Raw genomic sequence first — 27926 nt, forward strand, 5'->3', positions numbered from 1 at the left:
GTTTTCTGGCAATTGTTACATTTTTACAGCGTGAGGGGAGCGTGAGTACAGGATAGTTGTAATTACGCCCATAATGCATAACTGCTACCAGAATGATCTGATGTAAATAAAGTATGTTTATAATGATAGTGAACTGTAATTTTAAATAAAATGAAAATTGGGGGTCTACAACACATCTCAAAACATCTTATTACCAGAGAGCAGTTTTGAATGCAAATGCCCTAACCTATTATTAAACATGAGCACATTTTTGAAGTATAACTATGAGTCAGTCACGGTTGCTCTGACATGATGATAAAGACTATAGAAAGCATGTGAGCAATGCTGAAGGTTGAGAAGTAAGGTTGAGAAGTGAGGCCAATGACAAGATGAGCAGGCCTCAGAACTGTCGAGGTCGCCAAAAACAAGGGACATCTGAGAAACTGCCACAGCCAAGCGGAAACTAAGGGAACGTGATGACTAAATGAAACGCTGAATGGAATCCTGGAACAGAAAGAGACATTCGATTAAAAAAAAAAAACAAAAACAAAGGCTAGCTGAATAAAACATGGACTAGTTAAAAATACATCAGTATTAGTTTGTGAGTGGTAACAAACAAATCATAATAATGTGAAATGCAATAAAAAGGGAAATTGGTATGATGTACCTGGTAACTATCAGTCCCATCTCCCCAATTTTTCTATAAACTGAAAATTGTTCTAAAAAATAAACCTGCTAAAAAGTAGAGAGATAATGGGAAAGGAGTTGTGGAGAAGGCAATGGCACCCCATTCCAGTACTCCTGCCTGGAAAATCCCATGGACAGAGGAGCCTGGTGGGCTGCAGTCCATGGGGTCGCTAAGAGTCAGACATGACGGAGCGACTTCACTTTCACTTTTCATTTTCATGCATTGGAGAAGGAAATGGCAACCCACTCCAGTGTTCTTGCCTGGAGAATCCCAGGGACTGGTGGGCTGCCATCTCTGGGGTCGCACAGAGTCGGACACGACTGAAGCGACTTAGCAGCAGCAGCAGCAGCAGCAGCAGAGTTCCTGTGGAGCTGCACTGAATTGGTTTTGCTTAGCTAGTTATAGTATTTAGTTACCTTCATAGCTGGAGTTCCATTTTCTTGGAGCACTGCAGTCATACGAGCATGCTGTCTCTTCAGTCATGTCCGACTCTTTGCAACCCTATGGACTGTAGCCCACCAGGCTCCTCTGTCCATGGGATTCTCCAGAAAAGAATACTGGAGTGGGTTGCCATGCCCTCCTCCAGGGGATCTTCCTGACCCATGGATCAAACCCATGTCTCTTATGTCTCCTGCATTGGCAGGTGGGTTCTTTACCACCAGCACCACCTGGGAAATTGCAGCTACGCAGGTATCAATATCTGTGCTGAGTCACTCATTTTATCTTGCTCGGTACTCCAGGCACCTGTGCACGTGGATGTTTAGGCACACCTGCAAACATAAAACAAGAACACACGTGGCTTCAGTGCAGAATTTTTGAGCTTACTTTTGCTTTGTTGAGCCAATGCTCTTAAATCTTCCATGTTTTGTGCACAATACCTCCTGGTTCAAGGTAAAGCCATTCACAGGGACAAGTGGGATGAGGAAGAGGCCAGAATGCACCAGGGAAAAGATGAGCCTTGAGATTTTCCTGGCCGTCTTCAAATCCATCATGTCACGTTTGTGACAATTTATTGTCATGCTTCGGAGAAGGCAATGGCACCCCACTCTAGTACTCTTGCCTGGAAAATCCCACGGACGGAGGAGCCTGGTAGGCTGCAGTCCATGGGGTCGCTAAGAGTCGGGCACGACTGAGCGACTTCACTTTCACTTTTCACTTTCATGCACTGGAGAGGGAAATGGCAACCCACTCCAGTGTTCTTGCCTGGAGAATCCCAGGGACAGGGGAGCCTGGTGGGCTGCCGTCTGTGGGGTCGCACAGAGTCAGACACGACTGAAGCGACCTAGCAGCAGCAGCATTGTCATGCTGAAATGTTTGATTTGTTTAGAAACAGTAAATTGTAAAAAGGACAGTGGGGCTGCTGATGAAGTTGAAAGAACAATGCCATTTTATTCTCACTTGATTTGAATATTATTTAAATGTAAACCAAATGACACTGACTTTTGATCTGAATATTCACAAGCTGCTCACCAGTGTCGTTTGGGAGGCCTGTTCCATGTATCAGGCTGGACAGACAGAGCATGTTTTGCACTGCAAGATGCTGTGAGTGTTATAACTCAGCACTTACCAGAGGATGTGGCATCAGCAGAGTCATCGGGATGCTGCTCTGAGCTATAACACTCATCATGGATGCTGAGCAGAAATAGGACTTAGACAATTTCAGCGTAAAGCTTAGTAACAGTAGTCGTAATAATAACAATAGTCAGCTCCATTTCCTGAGCTGCTGTGGGGGACAGGCCCCACACTGCAAGCTCTCTGTCTTAATCTTCCCACAGCCCTGGAGACCAGCAGATCTTGTCCCTGCACTCCTTGGACGGATGCCCAAGCTGATGTTCAAGAGGTTTTCGTGTCTTCACCACAGCCCCGTAGCTTGCGGACGGCAAAGCTGGGACTGTTCATTAGTGTTGCTGGCAGCACTGGGTTGCAAGACCCAGGTATTACCAACTGGTCTACCCAGGGGCCTTTCTTTTCTATTCACAAGCTTTGTCATGAGAACTTACACATTTTCAGAAAAGTTAAAAGAGCAGTACAGTGAACATGCATGCATTCTTCCTCTAGGCTTGATACTTGTGAGTGTTTTGCTTCTTTCTCTCTCTGTGTGTAGGTGTGTGTGACCTTTTTGGCTGCACAATTTGAGAATAAACTGCAAACACCGTGAAAGTCACTCTCAGATTCCTCGACATGCACCTCCTGAGAATAAGGACATCAAGGGAAGGATATCCTGGACTATCTTCTTCCAAAAAGAAAATTGAAGTTCAGATGAGCCCTCTCTTTTGGAATCCCTCTCTTTTGGAAAGCTTTTCATCCTCCTGAGCTAGTGCATGATTCTCCCAAAGTCTGACCCCAGTAGTCACATCTCCTTACCACCACAGCTAGCTGCGTGATCCTGACCACTCAACACCAACAGCTCGATGCTGCTGAGCCTCGAACTGCCCATTCCATGCATTGACATCTATTCCACTCACTTTCTAAGGCCCAGTGAATGCTTCCCCCAGTGTCATGGTCTGTGAGGCAGTAGGCATCTCTCTACTCAACAACCCTCCAAGTATTCTGTGTTCCTTACTTATTTTTTATTCAAGTATAGTTGATTGGGAGTTCCCTGGTGATCCAGTGGTTAAGACTTCCAATGCAAGGAATGCAAGTTTAATACCTGGTAGGGGAACAAAGGTCCCACATGCTGGGGAGCGACTAAGCTTGTCTGCTGCAGGGAAGACCCCGCATGCCACAGTGAAGGCCTGGTACAGCCAAAAATTAAATAAATCAACAAATATTCAAGCATAGTTGATTCATAATACTCTATTTGTCTCAGGTGTACAACACCACAGTGATACAATATTTTTATAGAATATACTCTACTTAAACTTACCATAAGCAATGGCTATACTCTCTGTATTGTATAATATATCCAGGTTCTGCTTTGCTCTCTAAGGGCTGTTGCTCTGTCTGACCCTCTCATTGGGATGCAAGCTCCCCCAGGGCAGAGGGTGAACAATTCATCACTAAATCCCCTCCCTCCTTGCATGAGACACAAAGGCTTAAGCCATAGCAGGTGCTTAATAAACACATTGCATTGTATGGATCAACTTGCTGAAGGTAAATGGGACGTCATGATCACTCCAGAGTTCAGAGACTGGAAATCTTCTCCTTTCTTAATACAAGAAAAAAAATTTTTTAATAATTCATAGTTGCAAACACATACATAAAAACCCCACAGCACTAGAGTGGACTCAGTATCTCAGACAGTAGCACTTCAGGACAGAAGTACCTTTGTTTCCTTCAAATGCCATCATAGCAAAATGAGCTGGCCATGTTATAAAGTCAACTAGGGCTTTTTGTATCAGCAGATAGTTTGACTCTGCTTATACCAGGGATTTTAAACCATGCAGGGAAGAATGAAATACTACTAAAAAGAAAATCAAGATTGACGAAACTATAGAAAGGGAAACATTTCTCTCTACAAAAGTGCCTAAAACACTCAAAGAATGCCATGAAAAAAGGTTGTTAACAGCAGATAGTTCAACAATTAACATTATTATACCCAACTGCCAAAGTGGTAGGAAAAGGCAGTAAATGAAGCAGTTGAAATGAACAGAGCCTGTTTAGAAGGAGAAAAAAAAAAAAATATATATATATATATATATATTGTATTTCTGAATGCAACAGCTGCATGTAAGTGTGACAAGATCCTGGCTCAAATTACAGCTTTGCATTCCGCCCCCCTTCACAGGGTCTAATCTGCTCTCCTAAGACCTGGCGAGGCTGGCAGCGAATGCATCAAGAGCGTCTTTCCCAGCGTGGTGATATGACAGCTGTTTGATGAACAGCTGCCTCGTGTGAATTTCGGGTCAGCCTGCACACAAACACAGGCTCTCGGCTAACTCGGAGAAATGAACGCCAGCCTGCTGGCGTTCCCTGGCAAAACCCTGTGAGATGACCCCATTCAGTACACGGGCAGCTGTGGGTTTTTTTTTTTAAAGATATAAACAATCTGTTCTTTTTGAACAGGGCTTAGTAAGGGAGTCCATAACATCTGCAACCTGAAAGGATTGTCTTTGAGTTGCAATGTGTCCTTAGCATTCATCCTCTGATTGGGTGAAACTGCCCTGGGGCAGAGACCCTGGAGCCCCCATCCTGCCTAGCAAGTGAACAGGACATTTACAAGATCTAGCAATGAATGAATTCCAATCCTGTGATATCATTCTTCCCCCAGAGAAAAGATAAAAACTCATCTATCAAGCAAGCTGTGGCCAGGCTATCTGTCCCCTCTCCTCTTTTGACAGTTTTCCTCTTTTGGGGGCTTTGAGGGGACATGTGGTAGTAGATTATCATTGCTAAGATGCAGAGTGTTGCGAAAGAAAGAACCATGGGGTGAGCCATGGGGTGTCTGCCAGCACACCTCCCTGGGAAGCCAAGTTCCCTACCTCATTATAATCCCATTTAATCCCTTTGATTTGAGAGAGCCTGGACTCACCTTCTTGGTCCCAAGAGTGAGCACATGAACCCAGCTGGCAAACCAAAACCCTTTGAGCCACAGTGATTGGTTGGGAGGTGGGCACTAGACTCAACCAGGCCAGTCAGAGTCCTCCTGGAGGAAAAGGCTGAAGTGGGTGGTAGGCCTGGCCAGAAGCCATCTGCCCTGTGAGCAGACAGACCACTGGGAATGAGCCCAGCAGGACAGGACACAGCAAATAGAAAAAGGCAAAACCTCCAGGACATTGTTGACCTAACACCTAAAGCTGGTTTAGCTCTTGGATTTTCCAATCACATGACCCAAACAATTCTCTTTTAGCTTTAGTCTGATCGAATTGGACCTCCATCACTTGCCTCTGAAATCACTTTGTTTATTATTTGCTTCCTGTTTTGTTTTGTTTGTTTTGTCTTTGCCCCCTCCTAGAGCAGGAGCTCCATGAAATCAGGAGCTTTGCATGCTGTCCTCTGTCTCTCTGAGGTCCCAGAATACCTCTTACAGCCAAAGCAGGTGCTTACCACACTTGGTGGGAAAAACTAACCCTAAAGGATGGCTGGGAGGAGCTGGATATGTCAGGTTTACATGAGGACTTTGGACCTAAGGTGTGAGTTGAGGTTGCTGCAAAGGCAAACCACCCTCACCACTACTGCCCACGTTGATTGAAAAAAAAAAAGCCACTCGTTGCATCAGTAAACAGAGATGCTCCAGTCATCAAGCCATCACAGCCGCCCCAGCGGAGAGCCCTGAGGAGACTCAGGACAGAAACAAGATGCCCACCGTCTAGCCGTCAGCCCCCCACAGCCACCCCAGATGGTGCACCTGGGGAGACTCAGGATGAGAAAGCCCAGGATGTCGGCCCTAGAGAGCTGAGGTGCAGATCAAAGGAAGGGGATGGTTTCAGTAAGTCTGGACCCTCGCATCTTCCCATACACCCCAAAGTGCTAAATTCCTCAACTTGAGACACCTAGTTTTCTTTAACCCTGATCTTTTGATGCTCCAACTACCTGGTCTTGTTGCAAAAATTCTATATATCCTGGCCTCTCATCTTGCCTCTTTGGAACAGTCTCTCAGAGCTAGGAGGCTTCCTCCTGGGCTTAAGTCCTCAGCAAGTCCACCAAATTAAACAAAACTCCCAACTTTTAGGTCATGCCTTTCTTTTCAGTCCATAGCTTCTATTAAGCCCAGACTCTGCTCTCAAGGAGCCCCTGATGAGTGAGCACAATAAAAAGCATTGCAGACAGAATTAGCATCAGGGGAGTGGAATCTCTTGGCAGTGGAGGAGAGGGGATTGTAGAAGACCCTGAAGGAAGGCAGGCATGGCGGTCCACACTTAAGACCCAGGGCAGGGATGCGGAGGGGAAGTGAATGGAAGTGCTTTAAACCAATGAGACAACCCTACCCCTACCATGCCAAGGGGTGCAGATGACTTGGAGATGTTGGAAAGGAATCCAGGATTACAAACCAAATGGATACTTTTGAAGAGAAGTCAACATTCTGATGAAAGTAATAAAGATTTAAACACAATTTAATCTTCAAGCTCTTGATTTGCATAAAATAATTGTGATAAGCTCTCCAAAATATTGCTTTCTGTTTCTCTTTACTCTTCATAATGTACAATTTCATCTGTAAGGGAAAAACAGTCAAATCGATGTTTTCTGCAGGTGAAGCCACTGACATGTATCTAGCAAAGACATCGGCACTCTGGAAGAGCTGGAAGGAAGTCCAGGGAGGTCTGCCAGGCTCCAAGGGGACACTGGAATTGGAACCAAATTCTTGTCTTTTAAGAAACTGGGAAGAACACAGTCTAAAAGTGAGTTATGAGAAAACCTCATTAATTCAGATATTTCTAGTCTCCTTTTGTGACCACTTGAATTTTACCTTTGTAATGAAGAATTTGCAAAGCAAATTAAGAATGTAAATAAGATTAGAGAGGGAATGCTTAAACTACTCAAGAGAACAAAGTGTTTTCATGAATTCATTTGCATAAAAAATTGATAGACTAATTAAAATAGCTTCTAATTAACAAATTCACCTATTGCACACTAGCTTGATAAAATAAATTTACTTGAAAAAAAATAAAATGTACTTTTTTCAAAGATTTACTTACTATTTATTGGCTGTGATGGGTCTTTGACGCTGCAGGTGAGCTCCTCTCGAGCTGTGGCAAGCGGGGCCACGCCCAGCTGCAGTGCATGGCAACCTCTCTCATTGTGGAACTGTAGCTCTAAGAGCGTGGGCTTCTGTAATTGTAGCTCTCAGGCTCTAGAGCTCAGTCTCAGTGGTCGTGGTGCACAAGCTTAGTTGCTCCGAGACATGGGATCTCCCTGAACTAGGGATCTAACCAGTGTTCCCTGGACCATATCAAGGCCATGGACCTTAACCACTGGACCACCAGGGAGCCCTAAATTTTATTTATTTAAAATAGTGATTCTGCCTTTTCCTGAATGTCACACAGTTGACATCGTAGACTATGTAGCCTTTTCGGACTGACTTCTTTCACTAAACAAGATACACTTAGGATTCATCCTTGCCTATTTATGGTATATCAACTCATTTCTTTTTATTGCTCTGTGCTATTTTTAAAGCTCAAGTATTTATTAGTTTCTCTGGACAGATACACGTGCATGTTCTGGAAAATGATAAATAATATCTTCTTATCTTAAAATATGGTACTGCCATCCATCTAATCATTCAGACCAGAAAACTGAGAGCCATTCTAGCATCTTCTTCATCCTTCCTCACGTTCAATTCATCACCTGTTCCTGTGGATTCCATCCCTAACACATATCTCGAATGCATTGATTTTTTTCTTTCTCCATTTCTACTCCTATAACCCCATCTAATTAATCATTACACTTCAGTGAGACTACTTTGGTAGATTTCTAATCATTCTGCCAGCTTCCTTTGCAATCAATTCTCCAGGGAGTAGCAAGACACAGAACTGGATGGTTTTCAACCCTCCTGAAGATCCTCCCACCTTGCTAATTGCTTGAAATCCTAACAACTTAGTCCTTTCAAGATGAAGAGCCTGTCCACTCTCAAAGCTCGGTTGTCGCTGCCCTTCCTCTCAGTCACTGGGATCTTCTAGTGAACCTCGAGCTCCTTTCACCCTGGAGCCCTTTCACATACCGTTCCCCTGGGAGGCATGCTGTCTCCCCAGCTGTCTACAGGGCTGACTTCTGCTCATCCTTCAAGTTTCCTTTTTGAAGTCACCTCCACAGAGAGGTCTCCTTGTTCTCCAGGTCTAAAAATGCCTCTCTCTAGTTAGTTGTACCCTTAGCCTGTGCCATAAATGTTAATTATGCACATCTGTCTTTATATCTGTTTTACATCCTATAAGAGCATTAGGTAAGGTCATGTGAGTTTTGTTTATCACTGGACTCCAGCGTCTAGAACTGTGCCTGGCACCTTACAGGTGCTCAGAAAAAAATGTGTTGAATTCTTGGATGAATGAGCTGTGATGATAAGACAAAAAGTTCAGGCCAACACAGCTTTAAGTTCTCACTCTCAGTGACCTTGGGAAAACTTTGTAACATTTCTGATTCACAGTTTCTTAATCCATTGAGTAAATATAATACTCTTTCCTGAAAGGTGTAAGGTACGGATGGAAATAATAAATATAATACAGATAGCCCAACATATGGCTACATCATAGCAATTCCAGAGATGCTAGCCAAAAACTTATTTTTAAAAGCATAGTCTGATGATCTGGACCATAAGTTTTGCTTTTCAGAATGTACTGAATTGTTCATTTGGTAATTTTTATTATGTATTATAGGGCTTCCCTGGTAGCTCTGCTGGTAAAGAATCTGCCTGCATTGCAGGAGACCTGGGTTTGATCCCTGGGTTGGGAAGATCCCCTGGAGTGGGCATGGCAATCCAGTCCAGTATTCTTGCCTGGAGAATCCCATGGACAGAGGAGGGGCTGCAGTCCATGGGGTCGCAACAGTCAGACACAACTGAGTGACTAAGCACAGCACAGCACATTATGTAGTAAGTATATGCTCCTAATTTTTGTGAATGTTTCTTGTTTTAGGATACAAAGAGAGGGGAGGGAAAGAGAGAGAGAAAAGTTAAGTACTCTTGTAACTTATTTATATTTTGTTTTTTGTTTTTGTTTATTTCAACATTGTCTACTATTTAATATATTCCTTGTGAATGACATCTTTCATCAATATCAAATTACTCATTACTTAATGATTTTGACATTAAATTTTGCTGTGTTTGAAATCAATTTGGCATTCCTTTTTATGATTATATTTGCCTTGTTGTCATTCAGTTGCTCAGTCATGTCCAACTCTTTGTGACCCCGTGAACTGCAGCACACCAGACTTCCCTGTCCTTCACCATCTTCCAGAGCTTGCACAAACGCATGTCCATCAAGTTGGTGATGCCATCCAACTGTCTCATCCTCTGTTGTCCCCTTCTTCTCCCACCTTCAATCTTTCCCAGCATCAGGGTCTTTTCTAATGAGTCGGCCCTTTGCATCAGGTGGCCAAAGTATTGGAGCTTCAGCTTCAGCATTAGTCCTTCTAATGAATATTCAGGACTGATTTCCTTTAGGATTAACTGGTTGGATCTCCTTGCAGTCCAAAGGACCCTCAAGAGTCTTTTCCAACACCACAGCTCAAAAGCATCAATTCTTCGGCCCTCAGCCTTCTTTATGGTCCAATTCTCACATTCATACATGACTACTGGAAGAATCATAACTTTGATTAGATGGACCTTTGTTGGCAAAGTAATGTCTCTGCTTTTTAATATGCTCTCTAGGTTGGTCATAACTTTTCTTCCAAGGAGAAAGTGTTTTTTTAATTTCATGGCTGCAGTCACCATCTGCAATGATTTTGGAGCCCAAGAAAATAAAATCCGTCACTATTTCCATTGTTTCCCCACCTGTTTGCCATGAAGTGATGGGACAGATGCCATGATCTTAGTTTTTTTAATGTTGAGTTTTATACTGCCTGCTGCTGCTAAGTCATTTCAGTCGTGTCTGACTCTGTGCAACCCCATAGACGGCAGCCCACCAGGCTTCCCCATCCCTGGGATTCTCCAGGCAAGAACACTGGAGTGGGTTGCCATTTCCTTCTCCAGTGCATGAAAGTGAAAAGTGAAAGTGAAGTCGCTCAGTCGTGTTCGACTCTTAGAGACTCCCTGGACTGCAGCCTACCAGGCTCCTCTGTCCATGGGATTTTCCAGGCAAGAGTACTGGAGTGGGGTGCCATTGCCTTCTCTGTTTATATTGCCTAGTCAATGTTTATTCATCCTTTGATTGAAACGTTCAATTGTAGTTGTATTTTTGGTTATACATCTTTAGGCCATGTACAGCTGGATATTCTTAAGTCTAATCCAAACTTTTACAAATACTTAAGTCAAGATTTTCAAGCAGAGCTTCCAGAGGAATTAATTCAACTACAAGTTCTCACTTCTGATAAACTTACTTCAGAAAACTGACTCCTGTAGAGTCCAGGAGTCTGCATTTTAATGGTGAAAACCAGTTTTCTGAAACATCCAAGCCATAGAACATGTTTAATAATTTTCGTTAAAGCATTTCATTTCTTGCCACAAAGGATAATTTTCACTTCATTTCTCTCATCCTATCTTACACATAGTTTCATTTTATGCTTGTATTCTTTGTTTAATTTTTCTCCTTGGGCTTAACTATATTTGGTTATTTTCTGTTTTTTTTTTTCTTTAAATACTAATGGAGTATAACTTTAAGCATTCTTAGAAACAGGTAAACCTGCATTTCTTGAATTACAAAGTCAAGAATTAATTTATTTCTTCTTGTTTCATCTTGCCTCAAGTAAAAGGAAGAATTCCACATATTCTTGGTTTGAAGCTCTAATTATTATTATCATCATTTATTCTCATTTCAGTCATGTAGCATGCATTCCTCATGGTATGCATTTCTTATGGTGTGTGGTCCTCTGGTTTCAAAAAGGTTTACTTATATTTACAGTCTTTCTAGAACTCTAGTGGTGAGTATTCACATTTAGATGTCTATTTAATTGGCTTACCTCTCACAAGCTGTGCTTTAATAAGTACCCCAACCTGGAGCATTTAATGAGAACATGTTTCTCTGTTAGCTGGGCTGTATATGTCAACATGAGCTTTAAAAGACTGTATCTCAGTCCTTGCACGGTTGGAGATATCATTGCGTTACTTTTGCACATGATCAAAATTTGGCTGGGTATAAAATCGGACCTCGAAAAACTTCTCCCCCAGGAGCATGTAAGCCTCGATTCTGTTTTCTGGACTCTGGTTTTTCAAAGATGTCTGAGAGTTTTCTGTCCTTATGAGCACTGTACCTCATCTATCTCAGGTGTTTCTAGGATCTGCCTTTTAATTATCTTGTTCAGAAATGTAATTATTTTCTAATTAATTCTGTCTGGAACATGGTGGCCATTTTCAATCTGCATATAATCAGGCTTTTTTTTTTTTTAACTGAGGAAATGTTTCTCTAATTATGCTTATATCTAATCATAGTTGTCTTCTAAGAATTTTGATTTCTTCATTAGATACATCACTAAGTCTTAGGGTTGCTCTACTCCTGCTCATGTAATGCAAAGTTTTTTAGTAGAAACAACGAATTTACAGAACTGCTCATTAGGCTTGCAAGCTCCCCAGCCCCAGCTCCTGGCTAACACTGCAGAAGAAGCCTGCACTTCCCACATCATCTCCTTGCCTGTCATTCTCAATATCAGTGCACAATTTCCTTCTTTCCCCACAGTAAGAAGGAAAGTCAGCATCATGAACAATGAATCTGGAAAACAACCAACAGAACAAAAAGGCAACCTGTGAATAGGAGAAAATATTTGCAAACCATATATTCAGTTAGGGGTTAATATCCAAAACATATAAGGAACTCACACAGTTCAATAGCAAAACACAAATAACTTGATTTAAAAAATGGGCAAAGGAACTGTATTAATTTTGAAGATGAGACAAATCAACAAGTTATGTCTCATCACTTAATTAATATTCATACACTAATGTGGAGCTAAGATTATGTGTGATTAGACATAATAGTTAACTAATGTGTAACTAAAATTAAAGTGAAGAATGTTATGTGACAATCTTCAGTAAATGTGATTGTATGTTCATGTATCAAACGCTGCTGCTGCTAGGTCGCTTCAGTCGTGTCTGACTCTGTGCGACCCCACAGACGGCAGCCCACCAGGCTCCCCTGTCCCTGGGATTCTCCAGGCAAGAACACTGGAGTGGGTTGCCATTTCCTTCTCCAATGCATGAAAGTGAAAAGTGAAAGTGAAGTCGCTCAGTCGTGTCCAACTCCCAGCGACCCCATGGACTGCAGCCTACCAGGCTCCTCTGTCTGTGGGATTTTCCAGGCAAGAGTACTGGAGTGGGGTGCCAGTACCTTCTCCATGTATCAAACACTGGTATCTGGCTATTGAAAATAAATAAAATGGATATAAAGTCAGAATAATGTCATTAATTTCAATATACATCAAAACTAAGCTTTTCCTACATGGTTAATTAAAAAAAAATTATTATACCACCAAAATTCAATCTGTCCAGGAGCTAGCTTATTATTATGCTATGCTAAGTCACTTCAGTCATGTCCAACTCTGTGTGACCCCATAGACGGCAGCCCACCAGGCTCGCCCATCCCTGAGATTCTCCAGGCAAGAACACTGGAGTGGGTTGCCATTTCCTTCTCCAATGCATGAAAGTGAAAAGTGAAAGTGAAGTCACTCAGTCGTGTCCGACTCCTAGCGACCCCATGGACTGCAGCCTACCAGGCTCCTCCGTCCATGGGATTTTCCAGGCAAGAGTACTGGAGTGGGGTGCCATTGCCTTCTTTGAGCTTATTATTGGGTTGGCCAAAAAGTTCATTTGGATTTTCCATGCCATCTTTCAGAAAACCCAAACAAACTTTTTGGCCAATCTAGTATATTTTTGACTGCCAAGGAATATGAGACATATTTTGGATTGCAGTGAGAAGTTATGTAAAAATAACAAACACTGATTGTATGATTTGAATAGAACTTAACTACCTTAGGGGCTTCCCTGGTGGCTCAGACGGTAAGGAGTCTGCCTGCAATGCAGAAGACCTGGTTTGATCCCTGGGGTCTCAAATAATCAGACCTGACTGAATGACTAACACACACACACTAACTACCTTATTGGGTGACACACTCAAATTCTTACCATCACAAGCTTTATTTGTGAGTTTTATCCCACAATCTTTGAAAACTGTGGTAGTTTCAGAATATAGTCTAGTCATAACTAAGAGAATCAACATTTTTGGGAGGGAGGCTATTCTTAACTATTGTTAACAGGGTACAAAATAGTAGAAACTCTAACCTAGGCAATATCTAACAAAATTACATATGCATTTACCTTTGACCCAGCAATCCTTTTGGAAACCTGCCTGGAAAATACACCTCCACAAATATGAACAGCACATACCTAGGTTAATAACAATGGCATTATTTACAATAGCTCCAGATGCGGAACAACCCAGATTTCCCTCAGCAGGAGGCTGGTTGACAACACCATGGTACATCTACCCAAAGGAATATGATAGAGCAATACGAATGAATGAAAAGGTCATCTTCTTCTATATGAAGTAATCTCCAGGATATGCAAAGTGGTCAAAACAAGATGCAGAGCAGTATATGTGTCATGGTAAGCAGAGACAGACTCGCGAACATAGAGAATGGTTGCCAAGATGGAGGGGGTTGGGGGAGGGATGGATTGTGAGTTTGGGGTTAGCAGATGCAAACTATTACATATAAAGCGGATAAACAGCAAGGTCCTACTATACAGCACGAGGAACTATATTCAATATTCTTCAGTTCAGTTCAGTTCAGTTGCTCAGTCGTGTCCGACTCTTTGCGACCCCATGAATCGCAGCACGCCAGGCCTCCCTGTCCATCACCAACTCCCGGAGTTCACTCAAACTCATGTCCATCGAGTCGGTGATGCCATCCAGCCATCTCATTTTCTGTCATCCCCTTCTCCTATTCTTTAATAAACCATAATGGAGAGGGAAAAAATTAAGTTTATGTATCATGGCAAATTTGTTAAAGATAGGGGGAAATAAAAACCCATAGTAGCAAAAAACAAAGCCTTCAGAAGGATAATGCACAGGATAATAAGGATGATTATTGTATGGTAAATAATGGAGGAGATGAAGATATAATACTTCTTTGATATCATACAGGTTGGACTTTTGAACCAAGTTAGTATTATACATATTCAAAAACTGAAATTGAATCAATAGGAAAAAGCAAACCTAAAACTGAAATTAAATGGGATCAAATAAACCCAACAGTATATTAACTAAATAATAAAAGACAGTATTTCAAGTGTCTTTTGACTCAATACATTGATTGTACATCTCATTCTCCACTAAAGGGGAAACTAGAATTATCTGAGAAACTTTTGCTTTCTAGGCCTGAGGCAAGAAAAGTACATCTCACTGTTTAGAAAGCAAGATTGGACTCACACTCTGGGGGAGAGAGCATGTCAAAAGGATGCAAAAGAGAAACAGAGACAGAAAACTAAGACATCATCCCAATTGTGATAGAATCAAAAACATAACATACTCAAGAATAAATTTAACACAAGACACACAGGACCTCTTCACTGAAAACTACAGAACACTGCCGAAATAAATTTAAAAAGAGCCAAATAAAAGGAGAGATATACCCAGTTAGGATTGGTAGATTTTATATTATTAAGATGTCACTTCTCTAGGACCTAGTATATAGATTCAATCTGATTTCAATCAAAATTCCAGTAGGTTTTTTTTTTGATAGAAATTGAAAAGCTATTTATAAAATTTATATAGAATTGCAAGTAAGCTAGAGTAATGAAAGTAATTCTTAAAATAATAAACTTATGTTACATGATGGAAGACGTACTATAAAGCTACAGTAATAAGAATAATATTGAACACTGAAAGAAAAATAGACATAAACAAAATTAGATCTAGAAGCCCTCATATACAAAATCAGCAGATGTTTGTCAAAGGCGATTCTGGAGGGAAACATGCTTTTCAACAAGTGGTGTGGAAACATCTGGATCTTCAAATATGAAACAGCAAGCATTGACCCTTTACTTATATCATACAGAAAACTTGGCATAAATGATAGCCTTAAATGTAAAGTCTGAAACTATGAAACTTCTAGAAGAAAACATAGGGGAAATATCGTGGCCCTGGTTTAGGAAAATATTTCTTATCTGAACCATAAAGAAAGATATTATAAAGTGGTCTTTATCAAAATTCAAAATTTTTAATGTTTGAAAAGCACTGCTGGACTCCCCTGGTGGTCCAGTGGTTAAGACTCCAGGCTTCCACTGTGAGGGAGCGGGTCTGATCCTTGGCTGGAGAACTAAGATCCCGCATGCTGCATGAATGTGGCCAAAACTAAATAAACATACAAAAAGGAAAAAGAAAAACCCCCAATTAAGAAATGAAAGCACTGCTAAGAAGACAATGAGGCAAGTCACACAATGGAGGAATGTATTATATATTACATAATGCGCATCTATATTTACGTCAAAAGGCCTTATGTTCAAAATATATTTCTTCAACAAATAAATAGCAATGAAGAGAGACAGAGACAGAATTTTGAAAGATTTAAGAGATAAATCAATTGCTGTGTATTGACTTATATATGAACCTTCAAACAAAAAAAAACTTAAAACATGGATGGGAAAATGCAGAATTCAAACTCTCGATATTTGATATGAAGGAATCATTGCTCATTTAAAAAGTCTGATGATGGTACTCAGTTCAGTTCAGTCACTCAGTTGTGACTGCAGCACGCCAGGCATCCCTGTCCATCACCAACTCCTGGAGACTACTCAAAACTCATGTCCTTTGAGTCGGTGATGCCATCCAACATCTCATCCTCTGTTGTCCCCTTCTCCTCCTGCCTTCAATCTTTCCCAGCATCAGGGCCTGTTCCAGTGAGTCAGTTCTTCACATCAGGTGGCCAAAGTATTGGAGTTTCAGCTTCAACATCAGTCCTTCCAATGAATATTCAGGACTGATTTCCTTTAGGATGGTACTACAAAGATTTTTTTCACAAATATATTTCAGCTTTTAGTGATATATACTGATGCTTTTATAGATAAAATGATATGGTTAAGATTTGTTTCAAAATAACCTGTAGAGGAAGTGCTGAAAAGTATAGTTGAAACAATGCTGGGCTACAGATTATCCATATCTTACCTCATTTATTTCTTACACTACACTAGTCAGGTAGAATGATCCATGATCGCTATGCCCACCTTACAGATACAACACCCAAGGCACGGAGAAGCCCATGACCCACTCCTCACCTTTTTCAATCAGTAGAATCCAGGTTTTCCAGTAGTCCTGTGTGGATGTGAGTGTTGGACCATAAAGAAAACTGAGAACCAAAGAACTGATGTTTTTGAATTGTGCTGGAGAAGACTCTTGAGAGTCCCTTGGACTACAAGGAGATCCAACCAGTCCATCCTAAAGGAAATCAATGCTGAATATTCATTGGAAGGACCGATGCTGAAGCTGAAGCTCCAGTACTTTGGCCATCTGATGCAAAGAGCCAACTCACTGGAAAAGATCCTGATCCTGGGAAAGATTGAAGGCAGGAGGAGAAGGGGGCAACAGAGGATGAGATGGTTGGATGGCATCACCGACTCGATGGACATGAGTTTGAGCAGTCTCCAGGAGTTGGTATTGGGCAGGGAAGCCTGGCGTGCTGCAGTCCATGGGTCACAAAGCGGACACAACTCAGTGACTAAACAACAGCAGCAACAACAGGATCCAGGAGAAGCAGGAAAGAAACAGACATCCCCTCTGTAGAACAATGGGACCGTGGAAAAGAAACCAGCTCCTCTCAATTTGAATCCAAGCTGAGTTATTCTCAAAACTGAGTGACTGATTTGGAGAGGGCTGCTCATGGCCACAGGTGGGTTCCAGGTAAGTCCTCAGTGTGCCTGGGCAGCTTATGGTGGTGAAAACTTTGCAAAGGAACCCAACCAGGAGAATCCATGTCCACCTTTGACTGCAGGGCTTGGTGACCCTTGCCCGTTCCTTCCCCAAAGATTTGGAAACAGTGTGAAAATCCCTCAAACTAGCCAAAATTTCAGCAATGGGCAATCTTGAGGGAGACAAAAAGCCGGAGCCTTCTGCCTGGTCCCTGAGGCTCAGGTAGGTTGCCCTTGCAAGGATGAAGGGAACAAGCATTACCTGCAGCCTTCACACCACCAGACAGGGAGACTGTCAAGGACCAAGATGGTGGGTCTTTCATCATTATCCCCACCAGGTGATTAATTAGAGTGTGCTCAATGAATGGGCTTCATTTCACTCCACTAAAGTAAGGAGAACTCTTAATTTTAATCTGCTGGCAAGGGTGAGGTGAGGTGGACAGTGTAAACTGGTACAATTCCTTTGAGTGCAATTCTGTAAGGGGCATTACATTTTTGAAAAGTTCATACTCTTTGATTCAATAATTCTACTTCCTGAAGGTAGCAATTCTAAATATGGCTGGAGGGATGTATTCATAAGGATGTATTATAATTTAGCATTATTTATAATTTAGAAAAACTAAAAATGATTGGAATGCTGAACAATGTAGGAAGGGTTGAATAAACTCTTATGTGATCTGGAGAATTTATAGTTAATTGTCTCTGTGTGTCTTAATCAAAGCAACAACAGAATCAAGTGAGACAAATATTCCAAGTGGGATTAAATTATTCTGTTAGCATCATGGGACTTTACATGGTTTTCTGTGTTTTCACTTTTTAATTCAGAGTGATCAGAATACGTTTTGGGGTTCCCAGGTGGCGGTAGTGGTAGAGAAACTACCTGCCAACGCATGAGACGTAAGAGATGCAGATTCAATCCCTGGGTTAGGAAGATCCGTTGGAAGAGGACATGGAAACCATCCCAGTACTCTTGCCTGGAGAATCTCATGGACAGAGGAGCCTGGTCAGCTACAGTCCATAGGATCGCAAAGAGTCAGACACGACTGAGGCGACTTAGCACACCTGCATGCAGAATACGTTTATTACAAATATATATAAAATAGTGAGGAAAGAAAGGAAGAGAGGGAGAGAGGAGAGGAAGCTGACCTATAGCAAATCCAAATCCATCACTTTCTCTAATTTTTAAGAAGCCTACAGGACAAGGCTACGTAAGAGAAAGCATGGCCCCGTGAATTGCCTGCTCTTCACACTTTTAGAAGCTACTGTTTTCTAACCTCTCTTTGGGGCCTCAGAATGTTCACCTTGTCAAAAGATGTCCCATTTTTTATTCAGGATGCTCTATTCATTACAAACCAATTGCTTGCTGTGCTAAATGCTTGAGGGATTATAGTTTAGTACCACTCAAAGAGGCTCAATCCCCTTGTTTATTTCCTTTCCTTTTTGAATGCCTTTTTTGAATATGTTTGACATACGAGGTTGGGGACTCTGCGCCTAAGAAGTTATGACAATGGCACTTAGTCGCTCTTACTCTGGAAGCAGACGCAGCCTTCAGCAGGCCCCTATTAAACCTAAATCCCACCAGTTTCTTAGGACTGTTAGCATCCTGGGCGCTGCTGGGTGAGATGCTCTAAAATGCTCAGTTTACTGGAAACTTTAAGACCTGGGGAATGTGCTTTATTCCTCATGAGGTGAGTGTCCATGTATGTGACTGTGTGAATATGTTGGAGTGGATTCCGACAATTTAATCCAATGTGCATCTGAAGAGTGTCTGGACTGCTTACTTTTGTTACAAATAGCTATTCTCACTGACACTATGTGTCTACTACACATATATGAAATTACGCAGATCTGAAATTTTACTAAATAAAACTTATGTTCAACTGCAAAGTTAAACTTTGACAAACTGTACTATCCAATTGAATTAAAAAATATTATGAAATTATGCAGCCAAAACTACAAACTCAAAATAGGCATAATAAATAATATAAACTATATATATATATGTATTTGCAAGTATAATTTAAATAAATTTTATATAGCTATTTTGGGTTTATGTTTACATACATATAATATATATATATTATATATATGTAAGTAAGTAAAGTCACTCAGTCGTGTCCAACTCTTTGCGACCCCATGGACTGTAGCCTACCAGGCTCCTCTGTCTATGGGATTTTCCAGGCAATAGTACTGGAGTGGATTGCCATTTCCTTCTCCAGGGGATCTTCCTGACCCAGAGATTGAACCCAGGTCTCCCACATCGTAGACAGACACCTAACTATCTGACCCACCAGGGAAGTCCAAAAGAAAAGAAGGACAAATGTAAACAAGTAAAAGGGAAATTACAAATATATGTAAAGAGAGAGGTAAATCCTTTGGAAACAACTGAAAAAAATTCTAATTTTTTTCTTTCTCTTTCTCTTTTTTTCTTTCTCTTTTTTCTCTTTCTTTTTCAATACATAGCCTAATAAGCGAACCTTACAAAAAAAATGCTATAGTTCTTCAGTCATAAATCTACCTTACAGTAGATATAAGGATTATTCTCAACATGTGATCAAATAAGACCCTGGAAAGGAATTCAAATCACAAAGTCAGAATGTATACAAAATATTAACTTGAAATATTCACACATGAGACAACATCTATTTTATGCCAGTTATATACACTGACCTCTGCTTCATGCTGTGATCAACTGAAACTACAGCTATCGTTGTAAACTGCAGCCTCGAATCTAAATTTTGTTTGGGGGCAAATACATAGAACACAGCAACAAATATTATGAAGTGTACTAATCTTCTACATCAAGTCATAACCTATAACATCTTATGTGTGAAGCAGGATCTACTTTTTTTTGCCACAATTTAAAAAATATGGAAAACTATATTGAATAAAAAAATGTACAAATTCTTTGACATTCTTACCTTCTAACAGTGGCGCCTAATGCTTATTCCTTTAAATGTGGACCAGACTCAGTGCCTGGCGTCTGATGTGGCAAACGTGATGCCATGTCATTTCCAAGGGTAGATCATTAAGAGAAAAGGATCTTTAAGTGCCATCTTTAAGTATCACTGGGTACACTCACAGTGTAATCAATCACTTAAAACCTCAGACTTCCCCTTTGAAAAATGGAAGCGTGCCACCTACTTTGAATGGTGAACAGCAAGTACAGATACAGAGTAAGTGTTCAGTAAATGACAGTTACTGCCAATTCTGCCTAACCCTCTTGTTCTGACGGACAGAGGTTATGCAGTCAAAAGTCCTCTGCGGCTCTGTGAGGGGCCCCTGTGGAGAGGAACTGAGGCCCCCCCCCAACAGCCAACACCACGCTGGCGGTCCTGTGACCGTGCCATCCTGGAGGCAGAGCTGCAGTCCAGCCCAGCCTTGTTATGGCCACGGCCCTGGCTAACACTCAGATGAGTCGCACCAGAGACCCCCGGGCCAGAACCATTCACTGGCCCACTCCAGAATTCCATGGAAAGATAATAAGCCCCAGAATTTTGAGGGGATATTTTTAAACATGGTACAAGGCAACTTATGTCAGGCAGGAAAAAATGCAAGCCACCCACAGGAGGAAGAGCAAAGCAGGGTCTTTCTCACTGGCCTGGGGCCAAGTCCTTTTTTCTGACACATATTGCCATTTTTTAAAAAAATGCAATTAAATGGTTAATTTAATCTGAGGCATGATTTTTTTTTAATTATGGTAAAATAATACACAACAAAAACTTACCCTCTTAGACTTTGTTAAGTATTGCTGGGTACACTCATGGTCTTCAACCATTCAAAACCTCAGGCTTGCCCATTAGAAAATGGGAGCTTGCCTCCTGTTTTGCAAAGTTACTGTTGGCATGAAGTTGAATGGTGAATAGTAAATACGGGTAAGGAGTAAGCACTCAATAAATGACAGTCATTGTTAACTGAGTTCACAGAGCACACCAGATGGGGACAGCTGGATTTATCTCCTCTCAGCCCGATTCACTGTGGCCCCTTTGTCCGTATTCAGTGTTTAAACCAAAGTCCGAGTCCTCTCTTTGGAGCGCCCTCTCCTGCACGTTTAATCACTCAGCCTGCAGAAGGTGAAGGGTGAGCCAGAATTCCCACGCCTGGCCCTGGGGCTCTCTGCTGGTCCACGGTCAGTGCCCAGCACATCCCCACGGTGCCAGGGTGTTTCTGCCATCGTTCCATGCCACGTGGGTGACGCGCAGAGCGACGGCCAGCCCAGGGCAGTGCAGCCAAAACGAGAGGGTTGCAACATCTCCTGCCCGATCTGTTCCTCCCCCCATCTAGCAGCCATCGGCTCCTTCACTGCTATTTCCCCCGGAAAACCAGCCACCCCCTCCCACCCCCCGCAGTCTGAGTCCCCAGGGGTCCTCCTGGCCTCATTCTCCTTCTCCAAAGAGACGCAGTGTCCTTTTCCCTATTTATCACCTTCCAGTTTGGACTGGGAAGGGAGCCACCTACCTACTCTAGCTCTCCATCTCTTCCTGATGGTAAACAGTCAAAAATATTATTTCTGTGCATCTCTCTAAACTTTTCTTCTCAAGGCAAGTTATTAATTCAACTAAGGCCTCGGCATTGATTACAGTGACTGCATTCATTAAGCTTCAATCCGTACAAAGTTCCTCCATGCTTGTTCAAAGTCAAACCCTGCTTTTATGTACTAAGTAATGTGCCGGAAATCTTCACCATTTATTCATTCAATCAATACATGTTTGTTGAGCACTTACGGTCAGCGAGCAGTGTTCTGACTGCCGGGGATACACTAGTGAACCCCAAAATTAAAGTCCCCTGTCCTATGGAACTTAAATATAACCATAAATAATGAGCAAATCTCAGCATGTTGTAAGGTGCCAAATGCTGTTTCTTAAGTAAAAGAGAAGGATCAGGACTGACGGGAGCTGCGGGTTGTAATTTTAAATGGACAGTCAGCGTTGTTTAAAATGAGGTGGTGATGCTTGATCTCTTGGACTAGAAGGAGCAGCAAGAATTGAAGGAAACGGGAATTCCAATGTAGGATCAACCAAGAGCTTTGAGAGTTAAAAAGAAAACAAAGCGATAAGCAGGAAATGAAGTGACCAGCCATCGGCGCTCATGATGTGATGGGGGACCATTCAGGTGCCATGTTACTCTTCTCTTGTTTGTAAGGCCAGATCTTCTGGTTGAAAATTGTAGAATGAGAATCTGTAAGGGGGAACTGAAAGTCAAGATGGGAATAGAGATTATTTTTTAAAAGAGAACACTAAAGTACTCTAAAAAAGTGCCAAATCGCCCACCCAGACAATTTGCCTACTAGTATGTTGGGTGGAGAGCCATTACTGAGCAATTATACTTCTTACTTCTTGCCTCTGGGGCTTCTTCTCCATCCTTTCCCATGGCTGAGAACCTGCCAGGTACTCTCACCTGTGCACCCCGAAAGTGCTGACAATTAGCAGTCAAGGAGGACAGAATGATTCTTTGGTTTGATCCATCTTCTCAGGTGGATGGTCGTGAAACAGCTTTCATAGGGCTCCTCAGAAAGTCCCAGCAGCATGGAACACTGGCCATCCACAGTGGCCAATCCAGTGAAGCATCTTTATTCCCTCTCTCTCCCTTCTTACTCCTGCCTCACCGGATCACTTCCCTCAAAAAGCTGCCCGGAGCCACTGAGGCTTACAGAGGCTCACCTGTTGGCCCAGGATGTGCATAGCTAGTAGGTAGCAGAGTGAACAGTCTTGTCTAAGGTCATAGTCCATCCACTTTCCTGCTATTCAGTGTTTCTCAAAGGGTGACTTGTCTGTGACTCTTGCAACAAAAGCTTCAGGAGTCTGACCTAAAATGCATATTCCTGGGCTGCCTTCCAGGCAGGCTAAATTTTAATGAGGAGTGGGAAATAAGAGGCAGAGGGGACCTGATGAGACTTGTCTTGTCAGTGTCTCCTCACCCCGAATCCAGGACTTGTGCTCACACACTGAAGTCCTCGGGCCACAATACCCCACCGTGTTGCCTTGGCTCAGCCACCCTCAGGAGGGGCACGCAGGTGCCCAAAGACACGCAACAATCATGGTTTGAAAGGATTCCCCATCTATATTTAGTTTTTCTTAAAAATGGCCTAGAGAATGCAAGTTCTCCTTTCTTTTCTATCCTATCACAATCACCTTCTCCCTTCAGCAGAAAGAAAAAAAGACTATATCTTACTTGGTATATTGCTCTGGGGTATGAAGCCCAGCCCTGCACAAGGGTAATTGGAAATATCCAGGACACTCTGAGAACAGGAATCACTCCAATGAACAGGTACCAACCCCCTTTTCAGTTCAGGTATTTCCCAAATCTTTGCTTTCAGCAAAACTAGAGGAGAAATTAATAGAAGCTGGCAGTTGACATAATTAATTTCCTGAAATTTTAGGTCAGTAAGATTTTTGACATACAACTCAGAAGCATTTCAGGGAATTTCTATCATGAAGCATTTAGCTGTTCATTGATGTCGACAAGTCCCCTCAGCATTTACATCTATTTTAACATAGAGGCAGACTCTGCCACCTCTTCAACAATGTCATATGTAGCCATATTCATTATGCATTTTAAGTCAACTATGAAAATCTCCATTTTACCAAACGATGTGTTTTCAAAAACATTTCATATGTTTAATAATTACTTATAAAATTTGCACTATGTTGATCAATTTTGTGTTAATATTAATAATACTTTTAATAATAGCTACAGCAGGAATAAATTTTTTAACATCAGCTTATGATCACAATAATTTTTTAAAAAATTTAAATTTAAGTATTTGTCATATTTATTTTTTATAAAGAAGTATCAAAGACTGATCGAGAGAAGATATTAAATCATAAAATATACTAGACTCAGAAAATTCTGTTCCAGAAGTGTCATGAAAATGCAAGTTCAAACAGAAAAAAAATACATTTATACATATATGTGTATACATGATAAATAATTTCTAGCTGTTAAATAATAGCTTGTGTATGTCTCAAATGGGTGATAATGGATATTGAATCACTATGATATCCGATTCCATGAAAAAGAATGCCAGGCTATTTTATTCTTAGTAAATCCTAACAATATTCTGGGAATGATGCCTGTTCGCATACTTCACACATATGATGAAAGCAGTTGGATATAAATATGAAAATATTTTAGGGAATGGGTTGTTTCTCAAAGTTCTTCTCTTCGGGTGAACGAACCAAATTAACTGGTGATCTACTGCCTTCGCATATCAGGCATTTTCAGCCGGTAGAACTCAAATTGCTAGGGTAACTATGAGTACATAGGGATGGAGTACGGGAAATAACACAGCAAGTACATAGGGATGGAGTATGGGAAATAACGTAGCAAGTACACAGGGATGGAGCATGGGAAATAACAGTGGGAGATGTGAAATGCACCCCTGAGACCTGAAGGCTAGTCTTTCCGTCTTGAGAAGACGGATTTACCCTGGAGTCCAGGTATCTAAATTCAGCTGGATGATGAATTCAGGAAAGATGAAAAATGATTTCAGAAAAATGAAAGTTTGAAGTTCCTAACTTAGAGAGCAGTGATATAAATTGAGTTATAGCAAATATAAAATTTTAAAGTTAGAAATATTCCAACAGAATTTAGAATAGTACTTAAAGGAGGATGACGGAAAGTCATATCTAGACCTTATATTTAAGAAGAGAATTAAAATAACAAAGTAGCATATTTATCTAAATTAATCACACACATACAACACTTTATCACGCTGTAGAAAAAGCCATCATAAAATGTCTAAATTCTCCAACCTGCTGAAACACAAAGGTATATTTCTATCTACTTACTTTCTTCTAACCATTTTCAGTATATCACATACATCAGAATGCCAAGGTTCAACACCCAGGAAATGAATTTTCTTGACTAGAAGAATTTCAGCGAGAATTCCAAACTTTTAGAGATTCAGTTTTAGCCTGACTAAATACTTAGAATGCTGGCAAAGCTATTTTACGACCTATGTATAAATTGAAAGTTATCCTATTCCAGAAAAGTAAACTTAATGCATTTCAAGTATATTTATCTTTTGTGTGACGAGTGTGCTGCCTACAGAAGCAAGATGCACTTCTTCCTGAATTATCCTCACTTTTAGACTAGGGGAAAACAGAATTTGTATACTTACAGACTTAGATCAAAATATTGTTTAAAAACACCCTGGGGAGACTCAATTACAGTAGCAATTATAGTTGCCATTATAACATAGCAAGCAATAATATGACCTACCATGTTTGGCTGTGAATTTTCAGATACCAAATTGCTATCCCTCCAAAATGCACAAAGTGGATTCCAATAAATCAAGTGTTATGTTGTGTGTCAAATGTCTGAGATATATTCCTATGGGTAAGCTATGAATCTGAAAACTGGGTCTTAATTTCCAGTACAAAAGGAATTCATCTCCCTGAATACTTTCCCTCAAATACTGACTTTACAGCCCAAATTACGGTGCAAACCAATATAAAAATGCAATGAGTAATTTTCTTTCTTGTGCTGAGAATCCTAAGTAATATGTCTTTGCATGTGTGTCTGTGTTTTCCACGCTGGGTTTCAGACCACAGGACAAGATATTTAAGCACCGACCTTTCTTAAAGAAGTCTGACTAGAAATTTGAAAAACTCATCAGGTTCTTATTACTGACCCCTCCTTTGCAGGAATGAAATCTGACTCTTCCTTGGGTAAAAATAATGTGTCTATTACACATGACAGAAAAACAAAACAAAACAAAACAATATGACTCTGTGCGTGCACTGTTTGACATGGAAAAATTAGGTTTCACCCTTGTCTTAAAGATGGATTTTTCCATAGTGGGAAAAGAAAAAAAAAATGATTTAGATGAATGTGTCAGAAAGTGTGGGCATTAGGTTCATATTGATCTTATCAAGACTTATGAGCAGCGGTGAAATTTGGCCCAGAAAATAGTTTGAAAGGAAATTCACCCAATGACTTGAGACGCTGAAGGCTTCATCAGAAACTGCTGTCCCTCTATCAGCTGAAAAATGGTTAGGCACACATGGTTATAGAGGCCCAGTGTATCAGGGACTTTTCTTTCTTTGATGGAGTATCCAAGTCATCAGAAAACAGGACAGTCTAACCTGCCATTCTGAGTGCATGTGAGGATCAAATGGCTCATCCGTAATTGACTGATCAATAATTGTCCTCACTCTTCCACTCCCTGTGTCCTCTGCATCCATCCTCCAAACTTCTCTGTGAAGTAAAAACCAGTTCAAGAGCTAAGTCAATGAAGACGCCTTGGCTGTTGAGCACAGCTTCAGTGCCAGCTTCCAAAATGCACTCTAACTAGAGAACGCTGGCTCACTCTGCAAGCAGCTGAAGTGAAGTCGCTCAGTCGTGTCCGACTCTTTGTGACCCCATGGACTGTAGCCCACCAGGCTCCTCCATCCACGGGATTTTCCAGGCAAGAATCCTGGAGTGTGTTGCCATTTCCCTTAAGCAGAAGAATATAGCTGAGAAACCACCGAAGGAGGAGACAGAGACTTCTGCCCCAAGCCGGGTTACGCTGGTGTAGCCCACTGATTTTTGCAGCTTGCTGTGGCTGTGGGTCCCCCGTGTATCAAACATGGGTTGTCAGTACCTATCCTTTCATCTGTTAGGGTTAGGGTTAAGTTTTAGGGGGGCTCACAAATACACTTTAGAAAACATAAAGCATCACAGAAGATTTTTGCAATTAATCATTTCCTTTTCATCCCTCCCTTTTCTAATACTCTGAAAAGTATGTAGAAATTTCAGAAAAAGGTGCGATTTAAAATAAGCTGAGTTGATCCTGTAATCAACAGTTGATTATTCATACTTAGAGAATAAATGTTACGCACAGATAGGTATGCTCAGCCAATAAGTTTAATCTTTTTCCTCAGGTGACATTAAATTAATTTGGATCATGCCTCTCACGAGGAATCACGAAGATCCATGAGGAAGATTCATTTAATCAAGATTTCTCCGTGGCTGTGAAAGAAACACCTCTGAAATCTTCGGGCTGCCAGATGTTGTTCGAAATCGCTTTAACCTGAATTCCTGCCAAGCTCAAATATGCATACAGGAAATATCCCTCCAACTTCTATTCATCTATCTTTATCCAAGTTCAAATTCTCCTAATTCACACATTTTAGGATAAAACTAGAAAACAGTCTGTTATAGTCTAGGAAGGTATGTCTGTTATCTCTTGTATTTCAGTGGTGCTGTTCCTTGTTACCAGTGTTAGTAATTATACTCACGAGGTGCCTGGTTGTCTGTGAACATCTGAGTATATTTAAACGTGTGTGTGTTTAATAGTAATGTTACCTCTGGGAAAAAGTCAAGGAAGATTAATAGGGTATAACATTTTTAATAACAACAGGATATTAGAAGAAAATAGGAGAATAATTACTTGAGTATGTAAGCAATATGGTTCAAACTTATTATTTTGCATTTGTTGAATACATAATTTATATCTTTAATAAACTTCAGCGTTTTCTCCAAAGTACATCCCAGTTGTCTTTATTATCTGTGTAACAGAAAGACTCATTATGGAACACAATTATACTGTATAAACAAACTTCTCATCACTGTTAAGAAATTATTTATGAACATGTAACACTGAAAAGTTTTCAACAAGGTTAAATCCTGTGGATTGTACAGTTTAATCTTATTTAACTCTCCTTGGTTCCATTACTGATACCTATCTCTAGAAATCATGAGGTTTTCAATAGGATACATAATATTAAATGATATTCCAACTTTATTAGCAATTAAATTTATATCATATGTTAATGAAGGTTTACTAAACAAATTTATCTTACTCTTAAGTAGTTGTTTTACAAAAAATCAATTTTCAAGAGAAGTAATTCCATT

This window comes from Bos javanicus, chromosome 26 (genome assembly GCF_032452875.1).
Source record: "Bos javanicus breed banteng chromosome 26, ARS-OSU_banteng_1.0, whole genome shotgun sequence".
NCBI classification, from domain to species: Eukaryota; Metazoa; Chordata; class Mammalia; order Artiodactyla; family Bovidae; genus Bos; species Bos javanicus.